General features: G+C 45.0%; 1 pseudogene; it reads left to right on the top strand.

Annotated features, from left to right (window-relative positions):
* Positions 1 to 9013: 9013 nt before the first annotated feature.
* Positions 9014 to 20903, top strand: LOC143725689 (uncharacterized; annotated as a pseudogene).
* Positions 20904 to 22334: the final 1431 nt, after the last annotated feature.

Here is a 22334-nt window from a genome sequence, read left to right as displayed (position 1 = left end):
CGGGTTCGGAACTGGTGCTGGTTCAAAGTTAGTTCGGAGTTGGTTCAACTTGCGAACCTTCTCAGAACCGGTTTGTTTTCCCACTGACTAGAGCGCCCAGCGAACGACGTCGTTACGTCACTGTGTACGTCGCCATACAGAAACGCTAGCAAGTACATTATTTTGGGATTATCTCTAACTTGTGTTCCATGAAGGCTTTAAAAACAATTGAAATAAGTAAGTCTTTTAATCTTTTCCTTTGATATGTAATCATTTCTGATTAGTTATGTACCTCTGTCTTGTGTCTTTTTTTCTTTCCGTTTATTTGTTCTATATTTTGACTGTTTTCTTCTTTGCTTACATAATGTTTTCAATAAAAAAATAAAATTTAAAAAAAGCTAGAAACGCTTGCGCCAACTTCAAGCATAATAATTACAATGGTGGACTACATCGTGTTTCTGCAAATGTTTCTCCTGGCTTTGCGGTCATAAAATATGTTTAGGACACATCTAAACCCGCCTCCAGCCCCGCCGTAAGCATGACACGGTGGTAAAAGAACGGTTCTCTGGTTCTAGTCCAGCAAAGAGTTGGTGCCGCTTTGGAACCAGTTTTCCTGGCCGAGAACCGGTTCTTTGGCTGTCGAAACACAAAGAACCGGTTCGCGAGTAGGCACCGGCTCCGAACCGGCTCTCAAAATGCTTTGGTGGAAAAGGGGTAATTGACAGCCTTCAGTTAGGGAAAAGCGGAGCCCAGCCACTCACTTTCGCTGAGTTGGTTGTGTTAATTCGAACAGAAGAGAGTAAACGTACTTCCAAAGAAGAAAGAATGAAAAAGCATCTTGGGTTGCCAAAAACTCCTGTTGTTTACCCGAAACCTCGAGCTGCCACCCAGCAAGTGGCAGTATATTCTCATGAAGCACCAAATGCTAGTAGTTCTGAAACAGATTCTCTAAGAAAGCAACTTGCAGAAGCTCAGGCCCAACTTGTTACTTTAGGTGGAAATTCAGATCAGAAACGCCAGAGCGGATGTTCTGAGAAAACAGAATTTGATGCTTTGAGAAAAGTAGTGGAAGAGTTGCGTGCTCAGATAGCCGCTATGCGAGTTTCCATGACTCAAGAAGCAAAACGTGAAGATTCAGACAGCTTAGAAGTCGCTAACCTACGACGACAGGTAGCTGAACTGCAAGCTCAGAATGTTGCTCAGAGAAATTTTAGAGATCACTCCCATGTGACTGCTAGTCCTCGAGTTTTTCCGCCTCAGAGTTTAATAGAGACAGATACTGGTCGAGATGTTAGAAGGGCCCAACCAATGACCAATCGGCCTCGTCCCGGATATTGCTTCCGATGCGGAGAGAATGGTCATTTGGCTGTTGCCTGTGATAATCCAGCAAACCCCTTGAGAGTTGAAGAAAAGCGTCGTAAGTTGAGAGAGCAGCAGGCCCAGTGGGACTCTCTGCAAGGGAATTCTTCCTTGCCTTTAAACCAAGGGACGTCTCTGTAGCGGGGCATACAGAGACGAGGTGTAATTTGAACCGCCCTAAGTGTTATAGACAAGCGGCCGTCACGAGTAACCAGAATAGATCACCATTAAGGAACCTGCCAGAGGGGTTAGTAGGAGTAAAGTGCACAGCGCAGATTGTTATTGGGGGTAAAGAAGTTAGTTGTCTCCTAGACACAGGATCTCAGGTTACTACCATTCCTCAGTCGTTTTACAAGTCGCATCTGTCTGATCATTCGTTGAAGTCATTGGGAAACCTACTAGAGGTAGAAGGGGCCAATGGACAAGCAGTTCCATATCTAGGGTACATAGAGTTGGTCTTGAAGTTTCCGAAAGAGTTTGTGGGTGCAGAAGTTGAAATCCCTACCTTAGCTTTGGTAGTTCCGGATCTCAAGAGTCTGTCGCAAGTTCTAGTAGGTACCAACTCATTGGATGTGCTTTATGGTCACTGTATCAACGAGAAACAGAACAATCCTTGTTCAGACTTTCACGGGTATCAAGCAGTGCTTAGAGTTCTTGAAGCGAGATGGAGACAAGCTGGCAGTGAACCGTTAGGACATGTGAAGTTGATGGGAAGTATACCCGAGGTTGTGCCTGCCGGGAACACAGTAGTCTTGAATGGTTATGTTCAGCTTCGGGAACCTTGCTTAGAGAAATTGATAGCTCTTGAACCGCCTTCAACCCCAGCGTTCAGCGGTCTTTCGGTGGCGAGTTGTGTACACACTTTGCCATCCAGACGATCCTCCCAGCTGTCAGTTCTGCTTAAGAATGACACTCGGACTGATATAACGATTCCTCCTAAAGCTATACTTGCAGAGATCCACGCTGTAGAGAAAGTGATAGAGAGCACCAAGAGTTATTGCGGAGTAGAGTCATCAGCACCTACCTCTGCCAACCTTACCTTTGACTTTGGAGATTCTCCTTTGCCTTCACATTGGAAAGAGCGAATTTCGAACCGGCTAAATTCCATGCCTGAAGTTTTCTCTTTGCATGATCTTGACTTCGGTTGTACAAGTCAAGTGAAGCACCAGATTAGATTGACAGATGAGACACCCTTTAAGCATAGGGCGCGTCCAATTCACCCTCAAGACATCGATGCCGTTCGAAAGCATCTTCAGGAATTGATTTCTGCCGGAGTCATTCGCGAGTCCGAGTCTTCCTTTTCTTCGCCCATAGTGGTGGTCCGGAAGAAAGATGGTTCGGTTCGGCTCTGCATCGACTTTCGGAAGTTGAACTCTCAAACGATTAAGGATGCTTACGCGCTACCTAATCTAGAGGAGGTCTTTTCTGTGCTTACTGGTTCCAAATGGTTCTCGGTACTTGATCTGAAGTCTGGATTCTACCAGATCGAAATGGATGAAGCTGATAAGTGTAAGACTGCTTTCGTATGTCCCCTAGGCTTCTGGGAATTCAATAGGATGCCTCAGGGAATCACAAATGCGCCTAGTACATTCCAGAGGTTAATGGAGCGGTGTATGGGTGATCTCCATAGGAAGCAGGTCTTAGTTTTCATTGATGACTTGATTGTCTTTTCAAAGACTTTAGAAGAACATGAGTCGCGGTTGGTACAGGTCCTAAACCGGCTTAAGGAGTACGGGTTAAAGCTAGCGCCTGAAAAATGCCGTTTCTTTCAGACATCAGTCAAGTATTTGGGGCATGTTGTTTCAAAGGACGGAGTAAAGACCGACCCAGTTAAGGTCGAAGCTTTAAAGACTTGGCCGAGACCTACCAACTTGAAAGAGTTAAGAGCTTTCTTAGGCTTCGCAGGGTACTATAGGAGGTTCGTGAGTGACTACTCGAAAATAGTCAAACCTCTTACGGGACTCACTGAGGGGTACCCTCCACTTCGCAGGGGCCGCAGTGGGAAACGAGAGGGGGGCGAGTATTTTAACACGAAAGAGCAGTTTGGTGATCGATGGACGGATGCATGTCAGAATGCGTTTGATGATGTTATTTCAAAGTTGACCTCTGCTCCTGTCCTGGGCTTTGCTGACCCCAGACTTCCGTATACGCTTCACACTGATGCTAGTACTACGGGGCTGGGTGCGGCATTGTACCAGGAGCAGGACGGGCAGATGCGAGTGATAGCGTTCGCCAGTAGGGGATTGACAAAAAGTGAGGCTAAATATCCGGCCCATAAGTTGGAATTTCTTGCATTGAAGTGGGCTGTCACAGCTAAGTTTAGTGATTATTTGTATGGTACAGACTTCACTGTTGTAACAGACAGTAATCCTTTGACGTACGTTTTAACATCTGCGAAACTTGATGCTACCAGCTACCGTTGGCTGTCTAGTTTGTCGACCTACACTTTCAAGCTCCAATATAGGGCTGGGAGCCAGAATCAGGATGCGGACGGTCTTTCCCGGCGTCCACATGGTGAGCCTTTAGATGATTTGGTCTCTCAGAAAGAACGAGAAAGAATTGAGAAGTTTACACTTCATCACCTTGCAGATCCTGAAAACAAGTCTGATGTTCTCATGGCTGATGTAGTGAAAGCTATATGTGAAAGGCATCAGGTGATTAGTTCACCTGAAAGTCTCAGTTTGACACACCCTTCTATTACATTAGTTGAGTCTCTCGCTCATTGTGTTAATGCTTTGCCGAAGGAGTTGCAACATGAGACTGAGCATGGGTTGCCTGTTCTTCCCAATCTCTCGGAGGCAGCATTGGCAGAATGGCAAGAGAAGGATCCAGAGCTCAAGGTGATAGTTGAGTGGATGAGAAATGGAACTAAGCCAGGTACTCTGAGGGGTCAGCCATCTGATTTAGCATTGTGGTTGAGAGAATGGAGTCGATTTGAGTTGAAGAACGGAGTGTTGTATAGGAAGAAGCAAGAGAACGGAGTCTCTCACTATCAGTTAGTGTTGCCAGTTGGACTAAGAGACATGGTGTTGCGTAGTCTTCACGATGATATGGGGCACTTAGGTATTGAGAGGACTTTAGACTTAGTGAGGTCCAGATTCTTTTGGCCAAGAATGTCCCAAGCCGTGGAGAAGAAGATCAAGACGTGTGAACGTTGCGTGCGTAGAAAAAGACCTCCAGACAGAGCCGCTCCCCTGGTTAACATTCAAACCAGTAGACCCTTGGAATTGGTCTGTATGGACTTCTTGTCATTAGAGCCAGACCGCAGTAATACCAGTAACATATTGGTTATTACGGATCATTTCACGAAATACGCCGTAGCAGTACCGACCCAGAATCAAACGGCTCGTACAGTTGCGAAGTGTCTGTGGGAAAATTTCCTGGTACATTATGGGTTTCCCGAAAAGCTACATAGTGACCAAGGACCCGATTTTGAATCCCGTACAATAAAAGAGTTGTGTCATGTAGCGGGTATTCACAAGATTCGTACTACGCCTTATCACCCCAGGGGTAACCCGGTAGAGCGTTTTAACCGGACGCTTCTCCAAATGTTGGGAACGCTAGAGAATGAGAAGTCTAGGTGGAAGGAGTTTGTAAAGCCCTTGGTACATGCATACAATTGTACGCGTAATGATACAACAGGGTATGCTCCTTACGAGCTTATGTTTGGACGTCTTCCTCGTTTGCCTGTAGATTTAGCTTTTGGATTGCCAGCAGAATCTCCAGCTAAATCTCACTCTCAGTACGTTAAAGATTTGAAAGAACGGTTGCGAGAGAGCTATGAAATAGCTAAGAAGAATTCTGGTAAGATAGCAAAGCGCAACAAGGGAAGGTTTGATAAACGTGTGGTTGATTCAACCTTGGAAGAGGGTGACAGAGTTCTTGTGCGCAATGTTAGGCTGCGAGGAAAGCACAAGCTCGCAGACAAGTGGGAGCAAGGAGTTCAAGAAGTAGTTAGGAGAGCGGGAGATTTACCGGTGTACACTGTCCGACCAGTTGGGCAGAGTGGTCCCCTCAGGACATTACATCGTGACTTGTTGTTACCTTGTGGATTTTTGCAGCCGAGTCAACATGAGAAACAGCCTAAGCAAAGGGGTCGCAGGCCCAGAACTAGAGCCTGTGCAGATGATAATGATTCACAAGAGCCAGAATCTGAGTGTGAATATGAGTCTGACACTGATCGATTCATTAATCCTGCATTTAGGGATACAATTGATTTTGAAACCCGAGTTTTGGTGAGCCCCGAGCACTTGCCTTGTCGAAATCCTTGTAACGTCCCTGTTGACTTAACTGTGGATGAACCTGTGAGAGAGAACTTACCTGAATCTGGAGAAGCAGAAGCTCCTTCTGTTGAGATAGAACCTGTTCGTGTTGATTTAGAGATTCCAGTGAGAGAAGATCCAGAAATTGATCCCTGTTCTGAGTTTCCTTCCCAGGGAGCTGAAACAGAAATTGGTTGTGAAGGTGAGAACAGAAATGAAGAGAGTCCAGTTTTGATTGAAGCTGGAGATGTTGAACTTGATCAAAGTGAACGAGAGAACGACACAGAGTTTGAAGAAGGAACTATTCCCAGACGTTCGCAGAGAGAGCGAAAACCTGCAAAAAGGCTTGAATATCCCCAGTTAGGGAACCCACTTACCGTAGTGATTCAATCTCTGTTGCAAGGTCTAAGTGTGGCATTCAGTACTGCCTTAGAGGAAGTAAACGCTTCTTCTGTTGATGTACCTGTGGTTTTGATTCAATCCCAAAAATGTGTAGATGCAGCGGGACGTGCATGTATTCAAGAGGGGAGGGTGTAACCCAGGTTACTAAAGATGTTTTATTTTTTGAAATAGAAAAGAAAGAAACTGACACTTATGTGAATAAACAGTTATTTTATTAAATATCTGTAAAGAAAAGAGAAATCAAGAATACATAAATTAGAGAAGAGTGATTTGATTAAATGAGACAATGATTGGTCCTAATAGACGAATCAGAGTTGGCCGCCTTAGTGGGTGGAGTCATCGGAGTCGAGAGATGATGCAATGATCATTTTTTTCCCGAGAGAAGCACCGAGAAAGAAGCACTGAGCGCGATCTGAGAAGAGAAAGAATTAGACTGAGCGAGCTAGTAGTTTGTTTAGAGAGATTTAGAGATATAGAACATGAAGATTTTGAGAAATAGAAACAGAACTTGATGCTGTGATTGATTGATTTTGAGTAAAAGTGAAACTAGCTTTTGTACGTGCATTGAAGTACGGGCCTAAAGCTGAGAGAGCTGCCGCGAACTTTTTCTAATTGATATTTGAAGTACTCTTGGTAAGTGAAGTTTTCGTTTTATTGTTATTACCAAGGTTCTTATGTATAAATATCCGATAAAATGTGTTCAAATGCCAAATATGTGTGTTATATTTAGCTAAATTTATGTAAGAGTCAACCTTCTGTAAAAAAAGGGAAAAATAATAGAAGATTTCTTCATAAATGTGTTAAATAAGTGATATTATAAAGGGAGAAGTTATTTTTGATGATTTGTGAAATGTAAATTTGTAGTTTTCATCGAATAACTGAGTTTGAGCTAACGGATGAGTGTGACGCACGTGAAAATTGAGCAGATGTGGCCTAGCGCGTCATTTGAAATCCTGTTTTTTGAATATAAATGAGAAGTTAATGTGTTAACATTATATGAAAAGTGAAGTTTGAAATGTTAATAGTTGAATATATTGATATTAAGTGTGGTAATATGTGTATTTTTGAGAAAAGTGCCTAATTGTACTTTTGGCCTTGTTTTTTCAAGGTTGGGTTTTTTTTCTTCCCCCCGCCCCTGGGCTTTCCATTTCTTTTTATATCCTTTCTGGATTTTCTTTTGGTTTTGTCTGATATTTTCTATTTGCTGAGTTTGGATGCTGAACGAGAATCGAGAAAGCTGCACGTGAGATGTCCCTGCTTCACAGCGAAAGTTCGAGAGTTGGTGCAAGCAGGAACTGGCGAGCCATGCCCAAATAAGGATCGAACTGCGAATCGAACTGTGAATATTGTGGTAGGATTGAGTACAGGTTTTCTCTTCCTGTTGCTATTGAACTGAGTTAACTTGAGTTGCGGAAGAAGGATCTCGTGAAGGAACATTGAACTGGAGCTGAGAACTGAGATAAAATCTCATATCACATTGAGATTTCTGTGAACACTGAGATAATTGGACGGTGATTTATTTTCTTGTTATTTTGTTTCAATTCTATTGTGATTTATTTCTTTTGATTTGTCTATTAAGTGTTCATAATTTCTATTTTTGGGTAATAAGAGTGAACTGAAAGGTAATTTGAAAGGTTGAAATTGAAAAGTTACATTTAAATCAGACCAGAGGAGAAAAGTATTCTTAATATAAATAAGTCAAATTAGGAATAATTCAAATAACTAAAGAAACCTTATATCTTACTTATACCAAAATAAAAGCTAATTAGGTGAAATTAGATTTAAAACTAAATAGAAAGTATAAATTATAGTAGATAAAAAGAAATAATAAAAGGTTACAATTAGGATTCAAATAAGAGTTTATTTATTTCTGGTTTATTTTCTTTTATGTGATGTGGTAATAATTTAATTTTATTGTCTTTTTGAACATTTTCTTTTTTTGTCTTAATTGCTTGTTATTCCTTTTAAATATATCGTACCTGTTTTTCTAACTCAAACAGTGTGTCCCTGTGCTTCTTTGCTGCTAACACAGTCTCTTGAGCGAATTCTGGTCTTCTGATCGCTGGTCCATAGATTGAAGCAGTGTCTTCTTTCACTTCCCTCTGTGTCTTTTACTGAGGAGAGTGAGGGTAACACACTTGCCACGACACGGGTTACAGATGGGTTGCAAGAGCTTGGTGTGGAAAACAAGGAAGACCTTGTTTTTGTAAAAGAAAAGGATCTAGAGATACCTTAGACCTATTCAGTGTCGGAAATTGCTGAACGGATTTCAAGGTAACTGCATTTTCATACCATCCCATGAAACGTTGAATAAACGATAATACTATGGTTCAAAAGAATGTTTCTAAAGGCCAGCAATATTTCACAAGTTTCTTATTAATTCTAGAAAATCCCAACACTTTGCAATGTGTCAGTCTCTTAATACTTTCTGACCTCACTACCTTTGTATGGCCGGATTTTTACGGGTAAAGAGTTGTTGTTCCCTTTCGAGAGGTCTCTCCTATTGCGTAATGCTTACGCTATGGGAAAACTCCTTTTCTCGAGAAATATTGAAGTCTTTATGTAAAACGCATTGCAGCTGCACAGCATACAGCAATGAGCGAGGCAGCTCGGTCATTGGCTGTGCTGCGGCAACTTGCACGAACCAATGACGGGGCGACTCTGAACCCGCTTCCAATGAGCGTGCTTCGCGTCCACGCGCGTCAGAGCCCGCCAAGATGGGCGTGGCCAAGGGCTATATATTGGGCGCCCCGTCGTCTGAGTTCTTTAGATTTAATCTCCTTCAGCAAAGAACCTTCTCTTCGCTGATCCTCCGGATTTATTGGAGTCTTTCGCCGCCGCCGTCGACAAGCCTACAGCAGGATTGCTTCGAGGACGCCGGCGCCTTCAGCCGCCTTCGATCGCCCTTCTGCTAAGCCATCCGGCGGGCATCATCACCATATCCTTTTCAAAGCTTTCAGTGTTCGCCCCCGCGACACTTTTTCTAAAAGAGCAATTTTTCAAGGCGTCAAATGCCTTCCTGCGCTTTGTGTCGAGGCCCTCTTCAAGACGGGGATCGTCACATCATTTGCGCCCGCTGCCTGGGACCGGACCACGCAGAGGCTGCCCTTACTCGAGGCGGATGTCCCGAGTGTGACGCCCTGGGCCTCACCGAGCTGCGCGCTCGCTTCGCCGTTTTCACCGCGAAAGAGCCCACCTCTTCCGTGCTGCCATCTCCTCTGGTCGAGCCGCGAAAGAAAAAACGCCGCTCACAGAGGCTGCCGGAGCACGCGGTTTGCAGTGATGTCACGCCGGGCCAATCCCCGCGTGCTTCACCGCCACCCGAAGACTCCCCGCCGCCAGTCCAGTTCACACAGGCGGACCAGCACCCCTCCAGCGGAGCGATGGGGCTCGTCTCGTTTGGCGCGTCAGGGGATGACGAAGATAAGGATGACAGTTTTTCCTGTGATGCTGCGTCCAACGACTGGCCGGGCTCGTCCTTCGACCCCGCGCCCTCGACATTAGCGGGCACGAGCGCGGGCTCCAGCATGGACTCAGAGATCGTCCGCATTCTCTCCAAGGCCGTGGAAGACCTCGGGCTCGATTGGTCTTCCCCGGAAGAACCCACCCGCAGCCGACTGGACGAGTGGTTCCTGCAGGGGCGCCGACAGGCCCCTCGACAAAGACCCTCCCCCTTCTTCCCGGAAGTTCACGACGAACTCACGAAGTCGTGGAAAGCCCCGCACTCCGCTCGCCTGAAGCCTTCTTTTTCTTTGTCGCTCTCCTCCGTGGACGGCGCGAAAGAAAGAGGCTATGAGGTGACTCCACCCCTCGAGGAGGCTGTGGCCAATCATCTGTGTCCACCCTCCAACGCTGGATGGAAAGCTAAAGCTTCTCATCCCTCGAAGCCTTGCCGGTCCACTTCAGCTCTCGCCGGTCGCGCATACGCCGCCGCCGGCCAAGCTGCATCAGCGCTTCACTCTATGGCTGTCCTCCAGGTGTTTCAAGCCAAACTTCTCCGCAGTATGGACCCGAGCCTGAGGCATTTAAGGACCTACGCAGCGCCACTGACATAGCGCTGCGAGCCACAAAAGCCACCGCCCAATCCATCGGCCGTGCTATGGCTAACCTGACTGTCCTTGAGCGCCATCTGTGGCTGACGCTAACAGATATGAAGGATGCAGATAAGGCGTCTTTCCTCGACGCGCCTATCTCCCAAGACGGCCTGTTTGGACCAGCGGTGAAGGAGTTCGCCGAGCGCTTCACCGAAGCCCGTAAGGACTCACAGGCTATGCGTCACTTCCTGCCCAAGCGATCTAGCTCATCGCAGAGCCGCCAACGGCCGCCTCAACAGCAGCGAGGTAAGACGGCGCCTACCGTTTCTCAGCCCAAACCTGAAACGGATTTTCGACGCCGCTCGCGCTCTGCCAACAGGAAGCAACCGCCCGAGCGACGGGGACCTCGGCCCAGGATTGTGCTGAACCCAGAGCCTCGTAAGTCCTCCTAGCTACAGGGAGGAAAAGGGAGAGCGCGTGTCTCGCGAGAGCCGGACCGCTCTCTCCAAAACGTCTAAAGCATTACCCAGTCCCCTTACAGGCGGCTGGAAATGTCTATACAGCAGCCAATGTGCCAGCAACACAGCTCGCCCACCTGCAAACAAACGCCGTTTTTACGGCGACACACAGAAATCACATAAAGAGCTATTTTCTGCCTGTGTCATTAAAGGGTCACGTGTCCACACCAAAGTGCGCATTCCCACATATCAAAACTGTCAACGCAGTGCCAAATATTTTCCCAGCTCAGGCTGGACGCCCCATAAATGTAGATTGTGTGCCAACTGTTACGTATGCACCACTACGCACAAGCACTGTTCCCACAGTTATAAACACTTCCCCAGTAAAAGCGGGAAGTTGTATAAGAGTAGCGCGTGTGCCCGCTGTTATGCACGCACCCCAACTCACAAACACTGTTTATATGGCCAAAAACCTCCCGCCACGAGCGGGAAGTTTTATGAAAGTGGCGCGCGTGCCTACCACAGTCTATGCACCCCCACCCATAAGCACTATACACACAGTGTTAAAACATTTCCCCATCTCACTCTGTGAGCATTACAGCGAGCGTGCCTGTAATCTCACACGCACCCCTGCACTCGGCATTCAGCAGAGCTGCTCAGCGCGCGTCCGCGCCGCTGAGAGCTGTAAGCTCGGTGTTAACACAGAACGATTCGCTGGCGGGAGCCATACGTCACTGCGACACGCCCCCGGCCAACATTCAGCCCATATCTGTGCGAGCGAAAGCTTGGGAAAATATCCCCGACATGCCGAAATGGGTTTTGAACATAATAAAACATGGTTACTCGCTTCAATTCGCTCGCAGACCGCCCCGCTTCACAGCGGTGGTAGAGACGAAAGTGAGAAAAGATGTTTCACATGTTCTACGCACCGAGATGCTCAAACTGATAGAGAAAGGCGCTATAGAAACAGTCCCCCCCTCTATGAGCGAGGCAGGTTTTTACAGCCGCTATTTTCTCGTCCCGAAAAAGGACGGCGGTCTCCGCCCCATTCTAGATCTCAGACATCTGAACAAAGCTTTAATGATTCGTTCGTTCAGAATGATAACTACCAAGCATATCCTCGCGCAAGTTCGCCCGATGAGGGATTGGTTTCTGTCAGTGGATCTGAAAGACGCTTACTTTCACATTCCAATAGCGCCTCATCACAGGCCATTTCTGAGATTCGCTTTCGAGGGACAGTCATACCAGTACACAGTACTACCATTCGGCCTGTCACTGGCACCCCGTACATTTACGAAATGTATGGATGCAGCACTTTCCCCCCTGAGACAGCGGGGAGTGCGAATACTAAATTATCTCGACGATTGGCTAATACTAGCACAATCAGAGAGCCAGTTAGTGACACACAGGTCTTGGATTATCAGTCATCTAGAGTGCCTAGGTCTAAAAATAAATTTTGCAAAGAGCATGCTATCCCCCAGCCAGAATATTTCTTTCCTGGGAATAGTGCTAGACTCAGTGCAGATGACGGAGCGCCTCTCATCAGAGCGCGCGCTCACTATCCGGCGCCTTGCAACATCGTTCAGAGCGGGCGCGCCCCGTCAAGCGGTTTCAGAGGATGCTCGGTCTCATGGCCTCAGCATCAGCTGTACTCCAGCTAGGATTGTTGCACATGCGTCCTCTCCAACGCTGGCTCAAAAGCCGTGTCCCCACCCACGCGTGGCGCTCGGGCCACTTTTTAATCAGAGCAAATCACGGCTGCATAAAAGCCCTGACGCCCTGGAAAGCTGTCGACTGGTATCAGTCCGGCGTGAGTTTGGGTGTAAACACAAGGAGAAAGATGATCACGACAGATGCCTCCAAAATAGGTTGGGGGGCCCTTTACGAGGGCAGGCCTGTCTCCGGCTTGTGGTCAAACCCGGAGAAGCGCCTACATATAAACTGTCTGGAATTGAAAGCGGTCGCTTTGGCTCTCAGAGCCCTGCTCCTGTACCTGAGGGACGAGCACGTCCTAGTCCGAACGGACAACATGACGGTAGTCTCGCATATAAATCGTCAGGGTGGACTCAGATCGAGCTCCCTGCACTCGATGGCCAGGGAGCTCCTCCTATGGTCCCAGCGCAACCTGCGCTCGCTGAGAGCAGCGCATGTGCCAGGTGTTCTGAACCAGGGAGTGGACATGCTGTCCAGAGACAAAGTTCTCCCAGGAGAATGGTCTCTCCACCCCCTGACGATTCAGTGGTTATGGCAAACCTTTGGCAGAGCAGAGGTCGACCTCTTTGCCTCCAAGGAAAATACGCACTGCCCTCTCTTCTTTTCAAAGAGCACGGACGCGCTCGCCCAAGTCTGGCCGAGCCGCCCGCTGTATGCCTTCCCTCCGGTTGCGATGCTACCTCAGGTCATCAGTCGGATCAGGGAGGAGAAATGTGCAGTGCTCCTGGTAGCCCCACTCTGGAAAAAACAGACGTGGTTTCCAGAACTGATGCAGATGATACAATCTGCACCATGGCCGATTCCACTGAGGCTAGATCTCCTCAGGCAGGCCAACGGGACGATCCTCCATCCCCGCCCCGATCTGTGGGCCCTCCATGCGTGGCCCCTCAACGGATTCCTGGGAACCTCCCCAGTGGAGTGTTGAGAACCATCACTGAGGCGCGAGCGCCCTCTACGAGGCGCTTATATGCCCAGAAATGGAAGGTGTTCAGTGACTGGTGCAAGTCCAGGAACCTGAATCCTGAGACATGCGAAGTACCAGGTGTGCTCGTTTTCTTACAAGAGCTATTGGAGGCAGGCCGCACCCCCTCCACGCTCAAAGTATATGTGGCTGCCATAGCGGCATCACATGAACTGGTCGAAGGACGCACACTAGGGAAAAACTACCTAGTTGTTAGTTTCCGGAGGGGCGCCAGGAGGATAAATCCCCCACGCCCCCCCTCGGTGCCGATTTGGGACCTGGCCACGGTCCTGGACGCACTTAAGCGTGCCCCGTTCGAACCCTTCCGAACTGTGCACCTTAAACAGCTCTCGCTCAAAACTGCTCTCTTGCTGGCTCTCGCCTCGGTCAAGAGAGTGGGCGACCTGCACGCGCTGTCATCAAGCGCTACCTGCCTGGAGTTTGGACCTAACGACAACAGGGTTGTCCTTAGGCCAAGACACGGGTATATTCCTAAAGTGCTCTCTACTCCTTTCAGAGCACAGGTGATATCTTTGGCCGCGCTATCGTCCCCAGCAGACGAAAGTGACGCTAATTTACTCTGCCCGGTCAGGGCACTCAGAGTATATTTGGAACGTTCTGCCCTGTTCAGACAGACAGAGCAGTTGTTCGTATGCTTTGGCGGCCGCACTAAGGGTCTGGCTGTGTCAAAGCAAAGAATATCGCGCTGGATAGTTGATGCTATAGCGCTGGCTTATGAAGCCAAGGGCCTTCAGTGCCCCTTGGGCATCAGAGCTCACTCTACGAGAGGCATGGCCTCCTCGTGGGCGTGGTCGAGTGGGATACCCATTCAAGATATTTGTGCGGCTGCAGGCTGGGCCTCACCGTCCACATTTATCAGGTTTTATAACCTACAGGTCCCCTCATTGCACTCTAACATACTGTCGGTCTAACTATGCATAGGCTGGGGTGTGTACATGCTGAGCATTGTCTCCTCCCTCATAGAATCACATCTTTGCATCTGATGTGGAGGATTTTTCATACATGACAGTACATAAAAATGTGCTTGTGTGTGTCTTTGGACGCCCTTTGGGCCATTCCACGTTGTCCCTTTATAAAGCCCGCCTTCGGCTGGCTCGTTGGATATTTACTTCGCTCAAAAGCTCAGGCACCGGCCTCCGGCTTAATAGAAGCGAAGTCAGCACGCACGGCGTTTTACATGGCGTTCCCATAGCGTAAGCATTACGCAATAGGAGAGACCTCTCGAAAGGGAACGACTCGGTTACTAACGTAACCTCGGTTCCCTGAGAGGAGGGAACGAGTATTGCGTAATCTGCCGTGCTTATGCTTGGTCAATTGGCTTCAGCCGATTGAACCTAAAGAACTCAGACGACGGGGCGCCCAATATATAGCCCTTGGCCACGCCCATCTTGGCGGGCTCTGACGCGCGTGGACGCGAAGCACGCTCATTGGAAGCGGGTTCAGAGTCGCCCCGTCATTGGTTTTGTGCAAGTTGCCGCAGCACAGCCAATGACCGAGCTGCCTCGCTCATTGCTGTATGCTGTGCAGCTGCAATGCGTTTTACATAAAGACTTCAATATTTCTCGAGAAAAGGAGTTTTCCCATAGCGTAAGCATTACGCAATACTCGTTCCCTCCTCTCAGGGAACCGAGGTTACGTTAGTAACCGAGTCGTTTTTTAATCAAACATCACACAACAGGAGGAAGTTGTTGGGGACTTTTTTCAGCCACCGATTTGTTGGTCTAGTGCGCTAGTTCCCAAACTTTATTAGACCATAGCATACCTTTAAATTAAATTTTTTGTCATGGACCCACAACAAAAGCAACAACCTTTATTTATATATCACCCTATATACAAAAAATGCAGCTCAGGGTGCTGTACAATAAAGACATTACATGTCAGGGTGCGTCAGACATAATATGGAAATAGTATTAAAATTATATTAGATACAAATTAAGTTCAATAATCTATTTGTCTCAATTAAAAAGTAATATCAATCACTCAAAAGAAAAGGCATGCTGTGCAGATTTACAGATACATACTAAAAATAAACAATTAATATGTTTAAATGTTAATGTTAAATGTATTTCTTTTTTTTCTCTAACATTCAGTGTTTTTTCCCTTCAGTTAACATTCAATCTCCATGTAATCTGTTCTTTCAATTGTACGCCTTGCAGTGGTTGAGTTGGAACTGGTTCCTATTCCTTCATCCTCATCCTCAAGCACCCCTTGCACTACACCATCAGGCTCCCCATGCACTCAAGACACTGTTTCGTCTACATCAGGGGTTCTCAAAGTCTACATTCAAAGGTCCAAATCTGAATTTTCATCAATGTCAAAGGTCCGGAACTATTGGTTATTACAAAACATGCATAACAAATCAACACTCATTTTATGAAATTATTTTTAATTTTTTTCCACTCTACACAACTCCAACTGTCTCGTTACAAATCAAACAGAATGGCTTTGCGCTGGATTGGGGCAAAAATGAACGCATACCTCTCTGTCCAATCATCTTTGAAAACTTTTTCTTAGTCAACTTTTCTTTTCCTGGACAAGGACATCCTCCACACCCATTCAAACGCTTACTGCGGTGAAGTGTCGCGTCGCGCCCGATTACGTCATAAGTCATACGCTCACTGGATGTCATGGCAACTAAATCACTGAAGAAAACTTTAAATATCTCGCCTTCGCTTTAATTTCGGACCATCTCAAAAAATACATAAAAAAATAAACAAATGATTTTAACATGCGTTTATCAAAGTAGGAAATCCACACTTTTAATCCCTTACACACAATAAGTGCTCTTGAAATATGAAATGGAGGAGGGTCCAGATTGAATTCCCTCCGGGTCCAGATCCGGACCAGAGTCCGGACTTTGAGAAGTACTGATCTACATCCTTGCAGCTTGGCAGACCGTGGCATGCAGACTTCCAAGTCAACTGGGATAGGATATCAGCAGCAATTCGAAAGGCAATAACAAATAAAACAAGACCATCACCAGGAGATAGAAAAGATATGGTGAAGGCAGTGGTGGATCAAATGTTTGAGCATGATCGTAACCCAACTAGAGCAATATGTCATCAGGTTGTTTGAAGCATTGTGAGGAGCCATCCGAAATGTTTCGCTGATGTTGCAAAAAATGGAGACATCCTCGGAGATGGTTGTTATTCTCTTCTGCAGCAAATTAAAATTAGGGGGGAATAGGGTGGCATCAAAAGTCATCTCCTCAACATCTACTCAGAGGAAGGCATGAGTGGTGCTGAGAGAGCTGAACCTCTGATGGAGAAGACCTACGCCATTCAGCGCCGCTATCTGAACAGTCTGCATGCACCAGCCATTGCAGTGGTTAAGGAGGAATGGCCTTTTTTCCCACTTCAGTCTTTTGACTGATGTCTCCATCCTTGTGAAGTTTCGAGAGGCCCTGGATAACAAATGCAACGCCATTATGAAGTTCTGCCAAGAAGTCAACAGTCATCAAGGGGTGAAAGATGTTCTGGCTTATTTTGAACCCGAGGCTTCAGACAAGGCTGCATGTGTTCTTCTCCTCCTGGGGCCAGTTGCATAAACCTCTAAGACTAGTCTTACAAGTTAGACATCAAATTTGTTTCTTTTAGACTGTTCATAGCTTTTTTTAAATCAGTTACATAAAAACGTAGATTGGCCTAATTTAATACAGAAAAATAAGACTGATAAGCCCGATCTCATGAAAGTGACTGACTAAGTGCTAGTGGGTCATACTAGAACTTAAAGGGATACTTCAGTTCTGGGAAGATGAATGTGTATTTAATAGTGATCATTTATATAGTAGAAATGTGAAATTATTTTTGAAATTGAATCATTCTAGACTGAGAAAAGGCAAAAAATGTATTTTTTACTCATGTGGCTGAAAGACAACAACTACCAGAATGCACTTGCTTTGCTGCCCTTAGGAGGCCAGGCCACTTCCTAACCACGCCTACCGGTTACAGGCGGCAGAATCCGAAAAATTTCACCACACATTCTCTAGGCTAATACATACTCTAGTAACAGTAAAGGTTTTTAAAAAGAACCACAACCAATGTGAGTTATAACTTTTAATTAAAAAAATAATTAATATTAACAGTTTTACACTCAAAGCTCTTCCAGAGCTTCAGCTGTTTCCTTCTATTCACAGTATTGCCCGTCAGGAGCTGGATATCTCCGTCTGATTTCCTGGACAACACAGGTGGGCAAAACGAGACGATAGTCTTTACCAAGTCGCTCGCATTGCAGGACCCATTCCATAAAGTGACGATAGACTGTTAGGCGATATTGTCTACAAAACAGTAAGCACAACGTTAGCAATGCGAACTATTTGCGCATACAGTATGCTATCATGTAAATATAACAACAATAGCTCAGCTGACTACGCGGGAAGAACATTGTGATAATGCCGGGTGTCCAAACTCTGTACATTACGTCTCGATAAAAAAAGAAAAACAAACCAAATGACTTTACTCACTTTACACTAAGCCGTCCGTTTGTCCCTGCGGGCTTTGGCTGGCGTTTCCAATTTAGCTTAGCTTCTGTTATCTTAGCTTCTACAGAAAGATGGCTGACACTATCTTTACTTTCTGTGAGTGAGATCCCGCCCCATATGGGCGTGGTGAAAACATGTGGAACTAGCTACTAGTACTGGCTGTAGTTTTAAGCCTCTGTCCCAAAAATCCTCAGATGACGCAAAATGATGATTTTTGCGTCATCTGAGGATTTTTTCCAGACTAAAAATACATAAATCTCTCATATCAGGGGGAAATGAGGGGAGGAAGGACAGTAATTCGAAAATACTACTGGTTTTCTACTGATACAAAGCTTAATGCTAAATCCTGAAGTATCCCTTTAAGACACTGACTTAACCTAATGGCTATGTTTATGCAACCGGGTCAGATGGCGTAATTCAAAGAGCCCAAAGATGCCATTGTGATTGATGTAAGTTTATTTTAACTCCCACACAGGATTGTTTTTTATGTGTAGACATACCAAGCACTTTATTAGGAACACCATACTTAATTATGTTTTATTAACAAGGTTCGGGAGGAACAAGTTCTAATGATCAAACAATCAAGTCATTCCATCCAGCTGTCAGCAATCAGTAATCAACAGGTCCACTCAATCAGCACGAGAAAGGCCTATAAATATACGCAGTCGACTCACCCTTATTCCTCGACAGTTTTCAGCATCCCTCCAGCACCCTATCTCCTCTCACCCGCCTGGTTATCTTCCTAACCAGAGATACGGGAGGAGTAATCTGTGTTCGGGCCCAATTTATGAGCTCGGAGACCCAAACCCCACCCCCACCGCCACCGCCGGACAGCACGCCAAATACGCATAACCATTTACTCTCTGATCATTCGTAAGTGTGAACTCGTGAATACTGGTTAGGGCCACCCTTTGTTCTCAAAACAGCCAATGGTCATGGCATGGATTTTCACGAGGTGTTGGAAACATTCCTTTGAGATTATTTTCCTTATTACTATGACTGCAGTTATACATTAACTGAAGCTCCTGACCTGTATCTTTGTGATTTTATAGCATATAGTGCTGCCACATGATTGGCTGATTGGATAATTGCATGAATAAGCAGGTGTACATGTGTTCCTTATAGTGATAGCTGAAGTTCTTGGTGAGTGTACAGAGTACTTCATAACCCATGATCACAGTCTAAGCTTTACAAAATGTGTACTGACTTAAAAAAAGATAAATCTATGGGTACAAGATGTTAACAATCTTATTCTTTTCTTATTCTATGTTTGCAGGTGTGTGCCACAGGCACTGACATTGAAAGGACGCTAACGCTACCAAGCACCCTCGCTTGATTGTCCAAGGTAATGTTGATGTCTTAATTTTATTTTGAGATTTCACACCATCAGGTCATGCTTTTGGTAATTATCCAGCAAGTGTCTCTTTGGTTGTGCACACTCATCTGGTTGAACTACACTTTTGTCCTTCATCCCTAACTTCCTCAAAAACATGATCCCTCCAGCTCTTAATCTCCTCCTGGTTAAATCAAATTGTAAACAGTGTATTTTTTTATACATCTTCACATCTGTGGTATCGTGAGCTCTCTGGTGAGGGCTGATCTCAGCTTCAGTAGATATACTTCTTTTTCCCTATATAATTTTTTTTTTTAAATGGCTTTCTAAACATGGCTGATTTTGATTTTATTTATTTCTAAGAACAATAACTAAGAGCATACACAAATATTTTCATAACTTCTTTTTAAAGAAAATGAAACTTTCTTACCCCAAATTCACACAGGGAAAGCCTACACCGTGTTGAGGTGGTCTAGTCAATGCTTGTGCTCACACCAGCACAAGCAACAGCGGGTCCCAGAAGCGTCTCTCTGCTAGTGTGGTCTTCCATATTCTTGATTCCTTTTCTGCAGTGCCTGATGAGTATGTCTGATTTTGTTTTAGGTGACATAATGAAGCCCAGTGCATGGATGCTGTCTGTGGAGGGCCAAGTGGTCATGGGAACTCACCAGGACTTCGTCAGTGGTTTGACTGTTGTTTTTGCCAGCTACTACAATTTCAATTTGAAGTATGCTGAAGGTGCTTCATGCACTCTGGAATTTATCCAAAGTTAAATGTCTACATTACTATTGTGCTTGAGGGCTTGTTAAAAGTAGTAATGTTTGGTTGTGATCGTGAGCACCCCAGGACCATATCAGGCAACTTGTAACGACCCCAATAGTAAGTGTTGGATAGACTCAACTTGTGTATCTGTGCTTGAGACCAGAGAGGAAGCTGTTAAAAAATCTCTGTGTTCAGTTCTCAGTACTTTTGTAGGTTTGAAGTGAATTGTTTGTTTGAATTTTAGTTCCATTTTTTTTACATGCTCCGCCCTCTAAAGGGCTTCGTTATTGGTTTTCCCTCACAAGGCCACGCCTTGGCACCTACGACAGAATGACTGAATTATTTTCACTTTGCATTTGCCCAATCGGAGGTAGCACCCTCATCCTAAATAGCCCCCAGTGCATTACGAGCCCCTGTCTGCAGTGTTTCACATGCGTTCATTTATTGTGGCAGCCCGCCACAATATCAACGCTGACTGCCACACATTGATTTTCGATTGTTTTATTTTTCTCTACCTCTCGCTCGTCCCTCTCTCACTCTCTCACTCACCCGTACCTCTCTCGCTCTCTCTCCCTCATGGAACAGGCTAGTACCGCTCAGGCTATACTCTGCCTAGGTAAATCACACACCTGCACTGCACTGTTGATTGAAGTGTTTGTACTGAAAATGGTTTTCAGTTGCTGTTTTTTTTAAATGGTTGCTTTTTAACTGAACCACAGTAATGTCACCTTGTCCAAACAGAGATAACTTAAGTTTAGCTCTGTCATACAACAGCAGTGACCCACTGAAAGCTGGGGGACTGTTTGGGAAATGACACCTTTATCATCCCAGCTGAATGAAACTCACTACTTTCCTTGTGTGTTTTTGTTTATAGGTGCTTTTTGGGCATTAATCCAGAGACGGGCACAAAATCAAAGAGACAGCGAGGACAAATCAACCAGCAAGTGTGCACACTAACCAGGAAGCTCACTGACTTTGAGTGGATGTCAAAGTAGATACTGGGAAATCCAAGACACGCATACAGCATGAGTTGAAGGGTTACGGTTTTATAAGTGTGTTTTTAATATTTCACTGTTCTGTTTTTTAATTAATTCATGTTAAACTGGAAGTGAAAAATGTCTTTAAAATTCAATTTTATGTTTATTGTTCAAAGTGTTTTATAAAGTAGAGCTGCAGGTAATGTTTATTTTAATTGGTACCAAAGAATAAACCGTTTGCAGCTTTAATTATCAGTTAATCTGCTCGATTAACCAATTAACTGTTTAGTCTATAAAATGTCAAACATTTTTGAGAAATGCTCATTACAATTTCCCGGTGCCCAAAGTAACGTCTTTAAATAGTGTTGCTTCAACTTCTAAATGTTTTGATAAGATGATGTGTAAAGGTTCTAAATTAAATTGACACAAAAAATAATGCAGTAGTTGCAATGTCTTGCAAAGTTGTTTTTTAAACCGCAAAATAAATGTGTAAAATAGATAATGGTTTTGTGTTTATTTGAATTCCATCTATTTTTCAAATATTTAGGTTATTGGTGGGTTTATTGAACCGATAAAAATTGTGAAACGGTCAAATCTACAGTATTGTACAGATTTTAAGTGTAAATTTATAGCACATTTCATTAATATTACAGTGTTGTATTTCTACAGCAGCAGCATACTGCTTAATCACAGTACTCTACTGGTCATTGACTGTGAAGTTACAGTTAAATACATTATATCTAAAACAGTATACCACAAAATCACAGTACTGTACTGGTCATTGACTGAAGTTACAGTTAAATATATTAAATCTAAAGCAACATACTGCTTAATCCCAGTACTGTACTAGCATATATACTGTGAGATCACAGTATACAGCTGTCATTTCACAACAATGGACTGTAAAATGATATAGTAACATACTGTGAAAGTAACGCAACTAGCAGCCAGTAATTTTCTGTAAATCTACAGTCAATCAATTTACAGTATAGGTTTCCCTCATATGGACAGCCTCCTTCGGGGAATTGTTAGCACCTGATGGCGATGTCTTGAATGCTGCTGTTTGGTCCATCCATTGGTGCAGAGGGGTTAGTTGTTTTGCTTCTCCGCAGAAGACTGTGGAGGACACATGTCGCTTTCACACATGCTTCGACATTTTGAAGGTGCTGACCCATGACCCTGTGGTACATCCTGAACCAGATGCAAGAATGCCAAATACATTTTCCACAACTAGCCTGGCCCGGGACTGACGGTAATTGAAAATGCGTAGGTATGTTTGCATGTTCTTTCCCGGATAGGGCCGCAGGAGATGGCGACGGAGTGGGAAAGAGTGTCTGGGAATATTCACACATCATTTATACACATTATTGTAGGATTGAAAATAATCCAAGAAATTTGAAATGAACAAAGACATTTGCTTTACTGTTTTCCACCCCCTCTTTCCCCAATGACTATTTGGAGTTGAGGTGCTGATAGTGATCAAGGCCTGTAGGCCAAGATGTGTGTACTCCGGGGGTCTATGCATTGTAACACCTTTAGTGCAATGGGTGAAGTTGTAATTATCTGATTGATCAGTTTGAATGTCTCACATTT

Source organism: Siphateles boraxobius, unplaced genomic scaffold (assembly GCF_051911475.1).
Source record: "Siphateles boraxobius isolate OS27281-9 unplaced genomic scaffold, OSU_SipBor_1 77, whole genome shotgun sequence".
Taxonomy (NCBI): Eukaryota; Metazoa; Chordata; class Actinopteri; order Cypriniformes; family Leuciscidae; genus Siphateles; species Siphateles boraxobius.
Note: the sequence above shows the minus strand (reverse complement) of the source record. Positions and strands in the feature narration are given on the sequence as shown.